This window comes from Ambystoma mexicanum, chromosome 6p (genome assembly GCF_040938575.1).
Source record: "Ambystoma mexicanum isolate Mex_15411 chromosome 6p, UKY_AmexF1_1, whole genome shotgun sequence".
Lineage (NCBI taxonomy): Eukaryota > Metazoa > Chordata > Amphibia > Caudata > Ambystomatidae > Ambystoma > Ambystoma mexicanum.
Genome location: NC_090935.1, coordinates 307,611,502 through 307,628,293, shown reverse-complemented (window position 1 = coordinate 307,628,293; position 16,792 = coordinate 307,611,502). Strand labels below are relative to the sequence as shown.

The 16,792-nt window shown below is 44.7% G+C and overlaps 1 long non-coding RNA gene across 1 annotated transcript in view; it reads left to right on the top strand.

Moving 5' to 3' along the window:
* Positions 1–16,792, top strand: part of LOC138510910 (uncharacterized) — a 299,843-nt gene that overhangs the window by 160,306 nt on the left and 122,745 nt on the right. Inside the window, exon 3 of the long non-coding RNA XR_011280460.1 lies at positions 14,552–14,669. This is a non-coding gene — a long non-coding RNA (uncharacterized lncRNA). The remainder of the gene's footprint in view (positions 1–14,551; positions 14,670–16,792) is intronic.

Here is a 16,792-nt window from a genome sequence, read left to right as displayed (position 1 = left end):
AGTTACATGGAGCACTATTCATGGCTCGGCAGCTCCTCCTCATCCGAGTACTTATCTGATACACTCCCTTTTGGTCATCCCTAATCTTCCTCATCTCAGTATCTCCGAGGGTCACAGAGTAATAGAGGTATATAGGAGTATTGGAAAAAGTGTTAGGATCTGTGGGACATGGTGGTGTGTGGGGTGTTGGGTGAGGATGTTATACCGCATTCTCCCGAGATGTTCTCTCTTGTCCCCAGAGGGGAGATCCTCTCCCATGAGACCTCACACTAAGTATCACCCCCAGGGGCACTATCGGGTAGCGACCTCACCTCCCTGGTCTCATGGGAAGGGACTCAGGATTCGTCACAGCAGCAGCATGTGAAAAGCAAGCTGAGCAAGTTCCGGCAATCTAATTATCATGGCCATGTTATCACCTGGACAGCATAGGATTTCAATTAAGATGAAAGTCTGTCAGTGGCACAAAATGACGAGGGCTCATTGTGAGCCCAGCTCAGGGGCTCCTCAAGATGCTCAAATAAGAGCATGCCACAGACTCCCATGCCATCCTGGCAAATCACACAAGTGCAATGCACCGGAATATCATGCCGGTGCAGGGAACTCTGCTTGCTGCACTAGGTGTCAGTTGCAAGAATCTTTTTTAATCATTTCTTACATTCAAATAGCTTAGAAACACAGGGGGAGGGTCCTGGCCCTTGGCAGCCAAACATACCAGCCATCACTGTGCACGGCTTGTAACTTTATTGTGTGTATGCCAGTGACAGAGTCAGCTTTTGGTGGTGACTCCTACGGGGTACTGCCATTGTAAATGATTCAATGTCACTGGCAGAGGAGAATTTGTTTTAATGAAGAGACACTAACATCTCTGATGCCTTAGTTTTAGCGACCAAGTGGAGCGAGGTCATGCTTAGTCATGTAGGGATCTACTCCCCTGTGAGCATTTTTAAAATAGTATGTTAAAAGTTTTTCAACAGTCCTTTTTAGAGAAATTGGGTAAAAGGCCATGCATTTGCCAATTGGTTCTCAGGGGTACTACAGAAACAAATGGGAAGGGCTCTAACAATGAGGGCTGGCCGAAAGAGTGATGAACATAGCCTAAAGGGAGACGAGGGGCATGACCCAACCAAAAAATGATGAAACCCTGAAAACATGTACTTTGCATGCTCTCGTGTGGTCTTGCTTGCATGCAGTCTGTATATTGTAACAATATCTCTATAGCTCCGTCTGTAAATAAAAACCCTCTCTCTCCCAGTATATAAACAATTTAAACAGACAGGCACATTTTTTTTAAAGTGGTAATTGCGTGCAGGGTCCACCAACATTCACACTTACATGCTTGTGTTTTCCCTACATGCGCGTTTCTCCTTTTCAAAAAGGAGTGCAATTGGAAAGAGTGAATAGAGGCAAAATCACCATTACACTTACATTTTTTACAAAATAGAAAGTAAAAAGAAAAAGCTGCCAGCAAAAGGCAGCATTTACAATAGATTCCTATGCAATCCTCCATCCTCCTCCAGGCGGACTGTACATGAATTCATTCGTTTTATGTATGCATGGAAATCTCATGCAGGAGTATATGGTGAGGGGGGATAGCTCAGGGGCAATGCGTTTGTCTTGGAAGCAAGACAATGCAGCGCAACAGAGGTTTGAATTATAATTATAACTCAATGTTTTTTTTGGCAGTGCAGGAATGAGATGAAGGAAACATATTTCCCCTCCTGTCTTCCATTCCACCCGCAAAAGCTTTTTAAAGTGCCGGAGCAGTAAAAAAAAAAGTGTAAAGACTGGTGTACACCTTTTATGTCTCATTTATACAACTAGTTTCCTACACTGCAGATTTTAAAGTAACTCCCAATGAGGAAATGGCCCACATTCTGTAAATAATTCTCCTCTGGAAAATGGGAGGGTGACAAGTGGCACTTGGCGGCTTTGCATACCTAATATAACACTTTCAAAACATAAGAATGACTACAGATTTTTGTATTTAAACTGAAACTCTCCTGAGCCTGTACTGCCCACTGGGCTTGGTGTTCACTTAATTTATCACAACATTTCCCCTAAAAGTACAAAGTCTGTAAACCATGAGAAATACATACCTACCTGTCCGCTTTTTCTTTCAGATGTGAAGTTTGTCCTTTCCTGCTTGAAAAGCAGACGCCCGTTCACAGCTCATATATTGCCTCGCAGCGAAGCACAGGTTGGGGGAATCAAAGGTCATGGTCCACATTTTGTTGGGGGGTCAGGACACCCTTAAACACCAGGGAGTGATTGCACCCAGGACACATTATATTCTGTAACACCGGTAATCTATACATACCTGTAGAGATATCGCGAGAGTTACCAACTCTTGCGAGATCTCACCACGGCAGCGAGGACCGCCCCCGCGCGCTTCACGCGCATTACGGGAGCAGCAGAGGACGCGGCAAGACGCGTCATGCCGGCTCCTCCGAGATTGGGGCCTGGGGGCTTACACTACGAGACATTTCAGTCCCACAGCCCTGCAGCAGTTATTAGGCACGTTTGCCTAGCCGCCTGGCTCTTTAATACTTACATGTTCGCGGCAGATGTCCCTTATACAATAAAAGACATCCAGCCATTAATCACGCATCCTGTCATCTGTGCAAGAGTTTACTACATAAATTGGCGACGAGATCACCACTGCAACCCACGTGGGAACATGCAAGGAGCGACGCCGCCACCCCCCTTCCTGCAAACTCCAGGTAGACCTGCCATCCCGTGGCCGCAATGGCAACCCCTTTTCACGACGTATGTAGAGGCGCTAGGTGGGGCAGGATTTTCAGTGGCACGGCGTAGGGCTATGTTACTTAATGCCCTGGGAGTGGAAGGGCAGAGGGTGTTTGAGAGTCTCACCCCGATCCCGGTGGCAGGGGACAACAATGACGTCTTTAAGGAGGCAGTTAGGAGAATAGTGAAGAGATTTGCCAGTAAAGACAACACGGTGTTGCATAGAATACGCTTTTACACCCGCAGACAAGAAATATCTGAACCAGTCGACGACTACGTCACCAAGCTGCGGGAACTGGCGGCGCTGTGCAGTTTCGGCAACAATGCTGAGAGCCTCATCTGCGATATGTTGACAGTCCACACCAACAGCAGAAAAGTACAAGATAAATTCATTGTGGAGAAAGAATTACAACTAGAGAAGGCGATCGAAATTGCCAGAGCGGTCGAAGAAACAGCGGGAAGACGAAAATAACTCATGGGAACCCAGAGTTCTGCTGAAATCCAAGCAGTCGCATTCCACTCAAAGAAAGAAAGACAGACACCAGACACGAGAGAGGGGAGAGGAGGTAAGAAAGAACCTCTGAAATGCCACAGGTGAACCAGCACGAAACACCTGGCGTTCGATAGGGAGTGCCCAGCCAGAGACAAAGAGTGCTCCATCTGCAAACGCATTGGCCATTTCTCGTTGGTGTGTCGGTGGAGAAACAAGAAAGTTACCAGTGTAAATACGGATCACAACAGGGAGCGAGAATCGTCCTCAGAAGATGAGGGGAGACCCACAGTCATTATGGTAAACAGCACAAGGGCAAGAAGAGAAAAGCCCCATTGCACAATCAAAATTGACGGTCGAGAAACAAGAGTTATGGCGGACTCTGGTTCGGACCTCACCATAATACCCCTACGGACATACAAGGAAATGGTGGGAAAAGAAAAGGTCCAAGTTCTCACCACACGACACAAACCCACAGTTTTTGGTGGGGCGTCAGTTGAACTACTGGGATATATCAAAGGGAAGGTGGAGTTTAAAGGAAGAGAAACCACCATCAGAGTTTATTTCAGCCACGAAGGCCCAGCAGTACTGGGATGGGACGACCAAGACAAGCTAAAAATCAAACTGGACCCCAGCACAGAAGACCAGGTACGGTCTGTCTGCGCGAGGAATGGGCCCATTGTCAAGAGTGACTAGCCAAAACTTTTCTCGGAGGAGCCGGGTCACATCAAGGGCTTTGTCCATAAAATAATGCTCAAAAAGAGTGCCATCCCAGTCAAACATCGAGTGAGGCCAGTGCCAGCAACCGCAAGAGACACTCTCAGGAATCAATTGGACAAAATGAGAGCGGAGAGTGTCATTGAAGAAGTTGAAGCGTCAGAATGGCTGAGCCCAGTCGTGCTTATAAAGAAACCAAACTCACAAGAGCTAAGAGTGTGTATTGACCTTCGCAGTTTAAACTTAGAGGTCATCACCGACAACTACCCACTACCGAGCATAAATGAACTCATTCTGTTGATGAAGGAAGCCAAAATTTTCTCAAAACTGGATATGAGAAACGCATATCACCAAATACAATTGCATGAAGAGTCGAAACCCCTCACAGCATTCATCACACCATTTGGCACCTATCAGTTCACCAAGATGCCATTCGGCTTATCGTCGGCAGCATCAGCTTTTCAACGCATGATGGATGTCTTGCTACGAAAGGTCAAAAATGTCGCGTATTTCCAGGACGACATCCTTGTGTACGCAGGGGATGAACAAACGCACAATGCCACATTGAGAACTGTCCTGATCAAGCTGCAAGAAGCAGGGGTGAGGCTTCGCCATGAAAAATGCGTATTCAAAGCGAAAGAAGTCGAATACTTGGGGTACAAAATCTCAGAAAAAGGCATCAGTCCCAAACAAAATTTGATGCATTCAATCATAAAAGCACCGGAACCCACAAGCAAAGACGAAGTAAGATCATTTCTTGGACTGGCGGAGTATTACGAAAAATTTATCCCCAAGTTCTCAGAAACCTCAGCACCACTCCGTGACCTCCTCAAAAAAGGTTCGGAATATTTGTGGCAAGAACCCCAGAAGAAGGCGGTTGAAAGTATAAAACGGCACATCATGGAAGCGCCGTGTTTACAACCATTTAACCCAGAGTGGGATACAGTCATCACCACGGATGCCAGTGCATACGGACTAGGAGCAGTTCTTATGCAGAAGAAGGGGGACACGGAGCATGTGGTAGCCTTTGCCTCGAAGGCCTTGTCCTCGGCAGAACAGAACTACTCTACCATAGAAAAGGAAATGTTGGCATGTGCATGGGCGGTAGAACATTTTAGAACATATGTGTGGGGCACGAAATTCAAATTGGTGACAGACCACAAACCCCTCATCCACATGCTCAGCCCGGGAGGTACTAAAGTGTCCACACCCAGATTGGCACGCATTGCAGCAAAACTGCAGGAGTACACGTTTGAAGTGCAGCACATCTCAGGATGGAAGAATTTGCAGGCAGACTGCATGTCAAGATTGCCAGAAGGTAAAGACAAGGCCACCACGTTTCTACAAGGAGAATGCATCGTGGCATCCATCACCGATATAAAAGCACCTGATTATATGGAACTCAGCGAGAAACACTGGTTGGAAGAAGACGGAAAAGACCCGGCTATGGCGAAAATCCGTGAGTGGATCAAGGAAGGGTGGCCAGGTGAAGAATCGATGCCAGAAGGCATGAGACCCTATTGGAAGGTGGCCGAAGAGATATCTGAAACGGACGGAATAATAATGAAGACGGACCAGATAATCCCACCCGTAGGCATGAGGAGAACCATTCTATGCAGAGCCCACGCTGGTCACCTGGGAAACACGATGACCCGTCGCAGAGTCCGGGAGGCCTACTGGTGGCCGTCCATGGACCAAGAGATTTGCACCATGATAGAGCGGTGTCATGAGTGCCTCAATAGCGACAAAAGATTGAAACTCAGACAGGCACCCCTAATTCCCACAGAAGTACCAGAAGCGGTGTGGTCAAAAGTGGGCATAGACTTTATAGGACCCCTGGAAGCGATGGCACCAGAATATCGGTACGGCATAGTGCTGGTTGATTACCTATCCAAGTGGGTCGAGGCTGAGTTCGTCCCAAACATCACCACCGCGATTGTAATTGAAGTCCTCACTGAAATTTTTCAAAGGGAAGGCCTCCCCAAGGAAGTAGTAACGGACAATGGGGTACAACTGATCTCACGGGACATGGAACAATTCATGAGAAAGCACAATATAGGCCAAAATAAGGCGCCTTGTATCATCCCCAAGCCAATGGGCTTGTTGAAAGGGCCAACAGGTTCATTAAGGGAGCAATCCAACTAGCCACGGCCTCTGGAATGGACCCCCTAAAAACCACTAAAGGCCATAGCGGCCCACAGACTCACTCCAAACGGAATCACGCAAATATCCCCATTTCGAATGTTGAGAGGGAGGAGTGCAGCCTCCACGCTCATACCACCATGGTTATCCAAAGTAAGAGAAGATGAAGCAGTGGACATGTCAGAAGTGGTGTGGAGAATTGAAAACAGCAAGGCACGCATGAAAACATGGAGTGACCAAAGAAGAAGAACCAAGCAAGCATCAGACATTGGAGGGGGAGATTGGGTCAAAATAAGACTACCAAAAAAAGACGAAATCACGGGCTCTCGGTTCAGCAGACCCACCAAAGTGATTCACAGGGGAACAAACCATGTCCGCACCGAGGATGGGCGCACATGGAATCTGGAAAGAGTAGCCCTATATCAGAAGAGACAAGAAAGAGCAAGAACCCCGGAGAGATCACATGCTGAAGAAGGAATAGACAATGAGCGAAGGGAAGAACGTGAGCCCGAGAGAAGCTACAGAGAAAGGGAAGAAACAGAGATGGAACCGGAATCACCCATGCCAGAACCAGAACAGGAGCAACAGGAAGATCGCACTGGAAAGGGTGACCGACCTAGAAGAGAGCACAGAAGACCGGTGAGATACAGTGACTATGTTTTGCAATGAACTTCCTTTGCCTCACCAAAGGGAGGTGTGTAGAGATATCGCGAGAGTTACCAACTCTCGCGAGATCTCGCCACGGCAGCGAGGACCGCCCCAGCGCGCTTCGCGCGCATTACGGGAGCAGCAGAGGACGCGGCAAGACGCGTCCTGCCAGCTCCTCCGAGATTGGGGCCTGGGGGCTTACACTACGAGACATTTCAGTCCCACAGCCCTGCAGCAGTTATTAGACATATTTGCCTAGCCGCCTGGCTCTTTAATACTTACATGTTCGCGGCAGATGTCCCTTATACAATAAAAGACATCCAGCCATTAATCACGCGTCCTGTCATCTGTGCAAGAGTTTACTACAATACCCTTAAATATTGCACTTTAGAACTAGAACTTGTGCGCTGCTCTTTGCAGAACAATTTTACAACATGCGCTCAATCCTTCAATTAATTGAGCTATTCCGTTGCTTTCAGGCATATAATGGGTCCATTTGTATGACTGTTATGTGCCTTTCTAGACATCCTGTTCCCATATTAAGCAAACGTGACTTGTCTTGAAGATTTCTGATGTTGATAATACTGCATGGGGTTGCCAATGTCAGCAAACATTGTATTCCCCTGTTGTAAGGAAATCATGAACACGTGTACTAGGGGCTCCGCCGTGGCCCATGGTCCTGAACACTGAGTCTCACAAAAGGCAGCATGACGCATTGGCGTCGGATGGGGAACCACAGGAAACGAGGTGAGGATCAGCTGAGGAGACACTGTTCAGGGAGATGGGTGAGTGCAGCTATCCAGATGAGACAGGGGGACCATGAGGATCCTGTTTAGATTAGGAGATTTCATTGTCAACATTGCTTGCATGAGAGTGGGGATAATTGCATAGCCAGCACTGAAAGATAAATGCAGGAGCCACAAATTCTGAGGGATGGCTTATGCTGCACTGTGAAACTCTCCAAGGACCAGTGAGAATGTTTACTATTGGACTGATTAGCGGAAGGGTGACTCTGGGGACACAACCAGCAGTTATATTATTTGTCATTAATATCTCCTGGACGGTGCAATTTTCTTGTTGGAGTATAAACCTTTCAGCTTTAAGATGGAAGCAAATGTGGCTGCAGCGGAAAATCACATCAGGAAGCCCACCTCACCGAACCCTTTACTTGGCAGTTCCCAATAGTCCTGTGCCTCCTGTGGCGACAAGAAATGAAGAGCCTGACCAAGTGGTGCCATATTAATTGCAATAGACTTTTATTAAATGAAAAGCCAAGCCTTTCCGTAACTGTAAGGGGATTTCCCTACCTAACCTAAAGAAACTCGGGTGCTCATCAGAAAGTCAGTGTGTGTCAAAACAAAAAGGCACCTTCCCAGTCACTAATGCTCCAACTCTATCCCTGTTGCTATAACAAACACCATAAGGTCCAGCTGCTGTTTGTACTGCAGGAGAATGACTCCCTTCCCCTGGATGTAAAGTGTCCAAACGTCTCTCAAGTTGTTCAAAACGAAAGTTCCATAAAAGTTCTGAGTTCACGTAACCCAAAAGAAAATCAAATAGTCACATAAAGTTCTTGTGGGGCTAAGAGAATGACCTCCTTCTCCTAGGTGGTTCCCCAATGTCTTGCACAGTTCTTAATAAGGTTTGTAGTTCTCTTACGAAGATTTTCACAATTCCTGGGTTTTTCACGCCTCTTGCTCTGCCCCACTGAGACGATGAAGGTGTTCCTGGAGTCTCTCTTGACTTTCCGGTATCACACTTTTGTGGACTTGGCCTGGGAACTGTATCAACAAATGTTTTACGTTTTTTGCTATTACTTTGTAGTTTACAATTTCAAAGGATTCTTGATTCCCCTTGCTTTTCAAAAGAAAGGAAAATAAAAGAAACAATGATTTTTCTTCTTATCTTGAGGAAGGCAAAGCTAAGGTCATGAAATGTAAAGACGCGACTTCTGGCAGAATCTGGTGTTAACCAATCCACAACGTGTAACAGACTGATGACAGAAGGTGATTGGCATTTGGCTTGATGGGCCATCCCTAGATAACTCTTGGGTGTGCCCAGGAGGTCCTACATGTCTCTATTAACGACGTCCCTCCTGTGAACTCTGTTCTCGTCAATGATGCTCCAGAAGACCCGATTATTGGTGTTGGTTCTTCAGGTTGTACTTAAGAAGGAAACCCTTTGAATTTGTTTCAAGTGGTCTCTGAATTCCAGAGCCGTACTGATAGACTTTAATCCCATAGGCCAAGTTGAGGGTTAGCTTGTTTACTTTAATGGTCTTAATCTTTATGCGTGTTCAGCTAACAGTTATCTACACCCTCCTGATGTTATTGGCACCCTCTGAAGCTCTCTTAAGTTTCCCTTGTCCCTCTCCCAGGCTTTAATAATGCCTGTTACCTGCTACTTGGTGTTGGGAGCTTTGACCGATTCGGCCTGGGTTTTCATGATGGTCAATCGCCTTTTCCCACTATCATCGCAGTTTGTTTTCTGGCTCCGTACAGCTGGTTGTCAGGAAGTGGACCAGGAACTCAAGCTTTCTTCCCTGTATAGAATGTCCTGCCACCTCCTCTATGGATACTGTTCAGTTCTCTGTAAGCGGCTGGGTGAATGGGTAGGGTTAGCTGTTTCGGCATAGTTGTTGGACTGTCCTCTCTGTATGGCCGGCTCTCGGCTGACTGATATGATGCTTTCCAATCATCTCAGAAACATATACTTCTGGTTAACCGGGGGGTTCTGCCACTCCTCCTTTTGCATGGCTTGACTCTCACTTACCGGCCACTAGGTTTCATCTGTACTCTCTGTACTCTCCTCTGTACCCTTCAGCTTTTGTTTGTTTCTGACATCCTGATATAGTAGGGTGCTGCCGGAAATAACGTCCATTTCATTGACTACAGCTGTTCTGGTAATGTTCCCTGTTACTTACATCGTTCTCTGCTGCTTTTTCATCTCAGTACCTATGTCATCAGGATGGTTCAATGTTTTACAGTAACATATGGTTTTGGACATGTGTTTAGACCCATAAGGTTTAGGTACTATAGTCAGACTACCGGATTGGGGTTTAAAGGGGTTGTGCCTTCCAATTGCGTCCTTATCCCCAAGAGAGAAGTCTCTCTCCATGAGATCCTCCTGCAAGTTACCACCCCTAGGTGAACTATCGGTTAGCAGCCTCATCTCCTTAGCCTCATGGAGAGGGGTCCTCCCCTGGGGAGAAGTGACACCATCTGAATGATTGTCACACTCCTCATTGGGAGGGTATCTTGTGGAACGCTGAGGTTTGGTTTTTCATTCCAACCTTTGAATCAAAACCCTGTCTTATGCTAGTATTGCCTTCAATGCTTTCATTTCAGGCTTTTGTCATCCATATCTGATATCTCAGAGCAGTTCCTTAAGCAGCAGGGTGCACCAGATAACCGGAGAAAGGAAAGAGCATATTTTTGGGAAAGATATTTGAGTGGTTCGGCAATCAAACTGAATCAGATTGTTTCTATACACTCCCGATGGACACAGGGCTTGATCTAGTCTTGAATGTGTCTGTTACCTTATGCCCATCTGGTGTTCTCAAGTGTGTATGGGGATTAGTTAAACATATCAAATATTACCTTGAGATCTTGGAGCCTCATCAGTGTCTCCCACCCCACACTAAGGCCCCAGGAATGTGTAGAGTGGTTGTTGTAGTGCTGTGGACCGCACTGGATTGGATTGCAGAGAAAGCATTATGTGAGGGTTTAACCTTTTACATCTGGATGGTTGCTTGTTCTTTGGTGATTACATTGCCCATGACAGGGAAGATGCAGTAGATGGGTCTCTAAGGCAGAACATGTAAGTTCTGTGGGCCACATAAGACAGATGCACCTGAATAGAAAGAGATGGCGACAATGCTTCTTGCTTTGCTAAAATTATTGCTGAACACTTCTGCATGCTACAAATATAAAATCGTGGTGTTGCTGCTGTGAATGAACTCTTTCACTTGTTTTGCTGTTTTACAGGGTGTTTGCATCATCTAGTTTACAAGATGTGACATATCCCGTTCTCTAAGAATGTTATACGTGTTTTTCCATTGATTAACTATTCAGACAAATAGGGATGAGTGCACCTTTAGAACTTTCCAGGAGTCTAGGACAATTAAATGAAACCTTACACATAAAAAAAACAAAAGGACAAGCATAGAAAGGATAAATAAATATATTATTGATGTAGTGTGCCTATGAATTAAGGACTCTATTGTCCTGCTGGTGTTTTTTAGAACGGCTCACCAAGGCGATGTACATTCTACTATTACTCATTATTACTGGTAAATGTGTAGCTCTTGAATGGGAACATACTGATTTGTGTTGTTGAGGCCATTATGGGGGTCATTGTGAGTTTTGTGGTTTTCATACTTATGCTTGCGTGGTTCTAAACAACAGTCTTTCTTTGGAATACGGTGTGTTTTACAGTGACTGACACACTCACAGTGACCCCTATATCATATGCTTGCACCTTGTAGAGGGAGTAGGGGCCTGATTCACAGAGCTCTATCCAATGGAATTGCGCCATTATAAAATGCTTCTCTGAATCAGACCATAGGAGTTCATTCACTAAGGAAATACTTTTCAAGACTTTTGAATTCGGTCTTATGCTTTATCAAATGCCATAAGAACACAACACATGTCTGCAGGACCTAGATCAGCCAAACAACACTGAGTGTGTGGCAGAGGATGCAAGAGGCCATTCATTAGTGTGTGATCAGGTCTAGCAGGGAATCTGCTTACACCCTGTGTCTCAAACCCTAATGCACTTCCTTTCAGAATCAATGAAAGGCATTTCTATTGGGAGGAACCTGCCACTCATAAGAACATTTTCTACTCTGTGTATTGATGTGCACACACAGTCACACACACACACACTCACACACACCTATGCACGTTTTGAACCATAAGTGCATAATGAAGGAATGGTTTGTGATAATTCGATGACTGTTTACTGGGCCAAAATGCATTCGTGGTCTGCGATTATATCAGCAAAGAAAGCCTGTTTTAACAATTCTGGTTTTAAGATTTTTCTCAACTAGCCCATAGCTTTCATGTGGCTCCAGGGAAGGAGGTGAGGTGGTTGTGGCTGATACCTACAGCTCTTCTATCTGTCTGCAGTGATCTAATCGTGTGACTGGACTTGTTGAATTTAGTTGGACCTACCTGATGTGAGGTCTCTGGAAGTGTGTCAGGGCGCTGCTACAATGCTCTAGTTGTGCCATGATCGGAGTTCTGCTTAGTCCCCTTCATTTATTGCTGAGGAGAACGGAAAGTAACTAGTGCAGCGTGGTTGGCTAGCGCGTGCTCCTGTGTGGAATGCATTCAGCCCATTGGAGTTTCAAGACTATACACCTCTGCCTGACCTCATCTTTGGTAAATTGCATGCATACAGTATTTATATTTGTGGTCCCATTTAGGATGATCACACATTTTTGATCTCCTATTTAGTATGGCTGGGCCACTCTGTGAATTCAGATGAAGTTGTTGTGGACTGAGTTTGCAGTTTGAAGTCCATGGGGTCATATCCGTCCTAGATCTGGGGAGTTGTTAAAGTCTCACGTCTGAGATTGATGACATCACTTGCGGATGCAATATTAGATTCAGTTTTTGTTTTTGTAATGCCCTTTCATTGTCATGTAAGTGCTCCACACATGTTGACGAGGAATCTATGTATCCTTACTGTGAATTATTCGAGATAAAATAAACCCAAAAAACTGAACAGCAGGCCACAGGCTGATAACACAAGCGTAGGTATTCCCAGAAGTGCTGGCTATCAGTGAAAATACGCATGCCAGAGCGTAACAGCTGTATCGATAATAAGATATTGACAGCCCCTATGGTCAAACACTGTGTGGAAGCAGGTCACAAATCTGAAGAATTGAAGAGGGTGGTGCGCCAGCAAGTAAGGAATTGCAATGTAGACAGAATACTGGGAAGGCTGGACTAGAAGATGATGAAAGGTTGCACAATAGTATGAATAGCAGCATAGCTCTCATATTCAAGATCCAAGTATTCCCCTGAGTAGGTGCCAAACAGAAGTAAAAGTGGACATACACATCACTCATAAACAGAATTGCATACACATAGATTAACTGTAACATATAATTCCCACTAGAATGCAGTTCCGCTTAACCAATATAGCCGCCTACTAAAGAAAATAAAGCGATATGAGAGACATAATTAATAAAGGTTAATTACCATGAGGGCGGAATAAAAGAACACTATTGCCTACAAATGTTCCTTTAGAAAAAGGCAAGAGGAGTAGCTTAACCATTTGTAGACCACTGATCACCAACGTTAAGTTACATGAGGGACTGAACGAATAAAGGTTAATTAATTCATAGGCGCAACAAAAGAACTACATCGCCCAACATGCTTAGGAATACGTAACAGGATGCGCACGCCATTTTCAGTAAGACGCGGAGGAGGGCATTTCCGGTAGTACCTTAGTAGAGTGCACGTCCCGTACGTACACAGGACTATGGTGACCTAGGGCAATGATGGGCGATGTTTGACTCCAAAATACTGTGCATGAATCTATGTTTAACGGGTGTGATTTCAATGCAAGATATTGCTTCTGTGATAATCGTGGCACCTGGACCTGTTTGTTTTCTGAGTGATGAATGTATACACCATGTCTTCTCGTCACACTGCATATTTGTAGCATGTCACGTGGGCTCTCGGATATAGAGATAATTTTAATTGATTTTATTTGGAATGTATATGTGTGTCTCACACCAGATTTAACGTTAAGATCTGTCTTATGGGTTTTGCATGGAGATTGTGCATTACCCACCGTATGCTTTTGGAGGATCAGTGTTTTGTTAGGTGGTTTGTTGATGGGTGGCTAATCTGTGGACTTCTAATGTTTGCTATGTGCCAGTATGGTAGTGAACAGGTGGCTACCCAGGTTTACATGAAGGGTGCAAGGTATGACCTTGTTGTTTCAGGAAGTCCCCATTCCTGGCTTGGCCATCAGTGCATTGTGGAAATTGCAGCCTTCCAAGGTTGTCTATATGTTTGCATGAGTGATGCTGTGGTAGTCAGTGGCCGGCATGAAGCCCTTCTCCTGGTAGACAGAATTATTTCATAATAAATAGTGACATGCCAGATTCCTCCATCTTGAAAGGGCTTGAATAGTCGCTGCCACTGTTGTTACCCACTTATGGCACTCAATGTAGACTTCTGCAGGATAAAGGCATGAGCCGGCCCAATCGGGGTATCGAGCCTATGTCACATGTCTAAGCCTGTTCACAAAGCAAACACCCGCTTGATATTTGGTAAGACTCATAGCGGTGATACTGTGGTGGTCTATAGAGCCATTTGTTGTGCTAGGCGGTTCAGATTAATTTTCGGTGCTGTGGCATTTTCCCAGTTTTGTGCTTTAATTTATTTGTTCCACTTACAATTTTGGAAACATAACCAAAACAGCAAACAGTGCAATTATTATCAGATGTGCTGCACGCCCATTAAATCTCCCAGCAGGCTTTTGTGTCCATAGAGTTTGATGCATTAAGAGAGACAGAGCCAGAGAGAGAGAGACGGCGTGAGGAAGAGAGGAGAGCGAGAGGGAATGCACATATATTTATTTATTTTTACATTTGTAGAGCTCCTTAGCCCAAAGGCATCAGGACGCTTTAGGGAACCAGTTACACGTGAAAAAAACGTGTATTTTATGGGTTAAACTGTTGATCACAGCTCAGAATGATAGGCCTGGTGGAGTATGAAAGAACATATGACAAGAAGGTAAAATGAAAAAATAAATAATGTTAGTATGTTTTGTCATTGTTTCTGCCAGGTAATCCCAAACCGGAAGTGGTTTGGTATAAGAATGGACAGCAACTTTTGGGAGTGAAGCGAATTTCATTGTATAAAATCACGGAAGATGATCAAGTTCATTCACTGCATTTCTTCAGGTAGGCCCGTTGGATGAGGTATAGTTTTACCGCTAGCACTTCAGCTTCCTTAGTCTTCAAATAAAGATTGTGGCAGAGCTTGTAGTAAGTCACAAACCCAATCGGGTGTGTTGAGTCGCTGGGATGAACTGAACTTCACACTGTTTAGATTAACAACGAAATGTCTTGGGAATGTGTGTACAATCCTTCTTTCTGACGATGAGTGTATACCACCATAGCAGAAATGTAATGTGCTGCTGAATATTGGCAATGCATTTTACTTTTCATGCACTATGATGTCTTCCCCTTACACTGTAATGTAAACTGCCTTTGGAGAAAGGCAACACTGCTTCCATGGGATGTGATAAACCACCATTATGGGGTCGCTAGGTTAAGGTGGGGTTGTAAGAGGTGGGTATTTTGTGTGTGTTCGGGTTGTGAGTTTAGAGAAGCGTCAGGAGTGGGTAATTTGGGGTGTTATGTTATTGTTCTATCCTTTCTAGTTTCCTATCTTCCTTTTCAATATTTGTCTCTCAACTCTGCCTTCCCCTCTGCTTTTAAGCATGCTTCTATTATTCCCATTCCAAAGAAACCCAATGCTGATTCCTTGCTTGCCTCTAATTTTCATCCTATCTCTATTCTCTCTTATCTCTCTAAATTACTTGAAAGCCTTGCTTACTCTGAAATCTCTACTTTTGTTGCTTCTAATTCTATTCTCCCTCGCTTTCAGTTCAGATTTCGGCCTTGTCACTCCACCAGAACTGCTCTTCTTTCTGTTCTAAAATCTTTACTTTCTGCTTGTTACTCTAAACACTCATCTCTTCTTATTCTTCTTGACATATCTGCAGCTTTTGACTCTGTTGATCACCCTTTACTACTGACTTCTCTTTCCTCTTTTGTGTTCTATGGGTCTGTTCTTTTGTGGTTCAAGTCATGCATGTTCCAAAGGACATTCTCTGTCTCCTGGGCGGGGTCATTATCTGACACACTTCCACTTGTCCACGGTGTACCTCAAGGTTCAGTTCTTGGCCCTTTTCTCTTTTCTCTCTATACCACTCCCCTGGCTGGACTTCTTTTATCTTTTGGTCTATCTCACCATTTCTATGCAGACGATACTCAGCTCTTTCTGTCCTTCTCATCCTGGACTTCTGAAGTTCATAATAAACATTCTACATGTTTATCAGCCATTAACTCCTGGATGTCGGAGAATTTTCTTGTGTTAAATGCTGCAAAAACGGAGGTACTTTTCTTCCCAGCCAATACAATTCCATCTCCACTTCCTTTCCTCCATCTCAGTTTCCTATTTCTCCCACGGCTCACAACCTGGGACTTTATCTAGACTCTGATCTATCTTTTAAGTATCACATCACTGTATCCCCACGTTCTTGTCGCTTTCACCTATATAATATTCGTAAAGCTCGTCCTTTCTTGATTTCTGATGCTGCTAAACTGCTGGTTTCATCACTAAATTTCTCCTGACCTTTCTATTGTTCTGCTTTTCTCTTTGGTCTTCCTCTCACCTGCTCTGCCCCTCTGAAATCTGTGTTAATGCCACCATTCGTCTTCTCTACCTTCTTGCTCCCCGTGACTCATCTCTTCTTACTCTTGGCTGGCTCCCATTCCAATCCCAGTTTAAATGTAACTTTTTGTGCCTTGTCTTTAAATCTCTATACGGCCTTGCTTCTATCTACATTCCTTCCCTTGTTTCATTTTATTCTCCATCTCGTCCTCTCGCCTTGCTCTCAATTACTTCTTGTTGTCCCTCGTCCGCCCTGTACTCAATCATGTTTCTGTTCTTTTTCTTTGTTGGCTTCTTTGCACTGGAATGCCCTTTGACCTTCTCTTTATTCTATTTCTCTATATACTCTATTCCGTGTATCACTGAAGTCCCATCTTCTTTATTCTGATTGACAAGGCCGATTGCCGATGTTACTTGTATTTCCCTTTTTTAGTGTACTGTTTATATGAATTTATGTACAGTACTTAAGGCGCTATACAAATCCCAAATAAATCCAAATACAAATCTGAATCCTCACCTTGATTCTTCATTTGTGGGCAGCCTATGTAGACGCCAGTTTCCAGCTTCCATGGAATGTGATAAACCACCCGAATGGGGTTGCTAGGTTAAGTTGTGGTTGGTAATG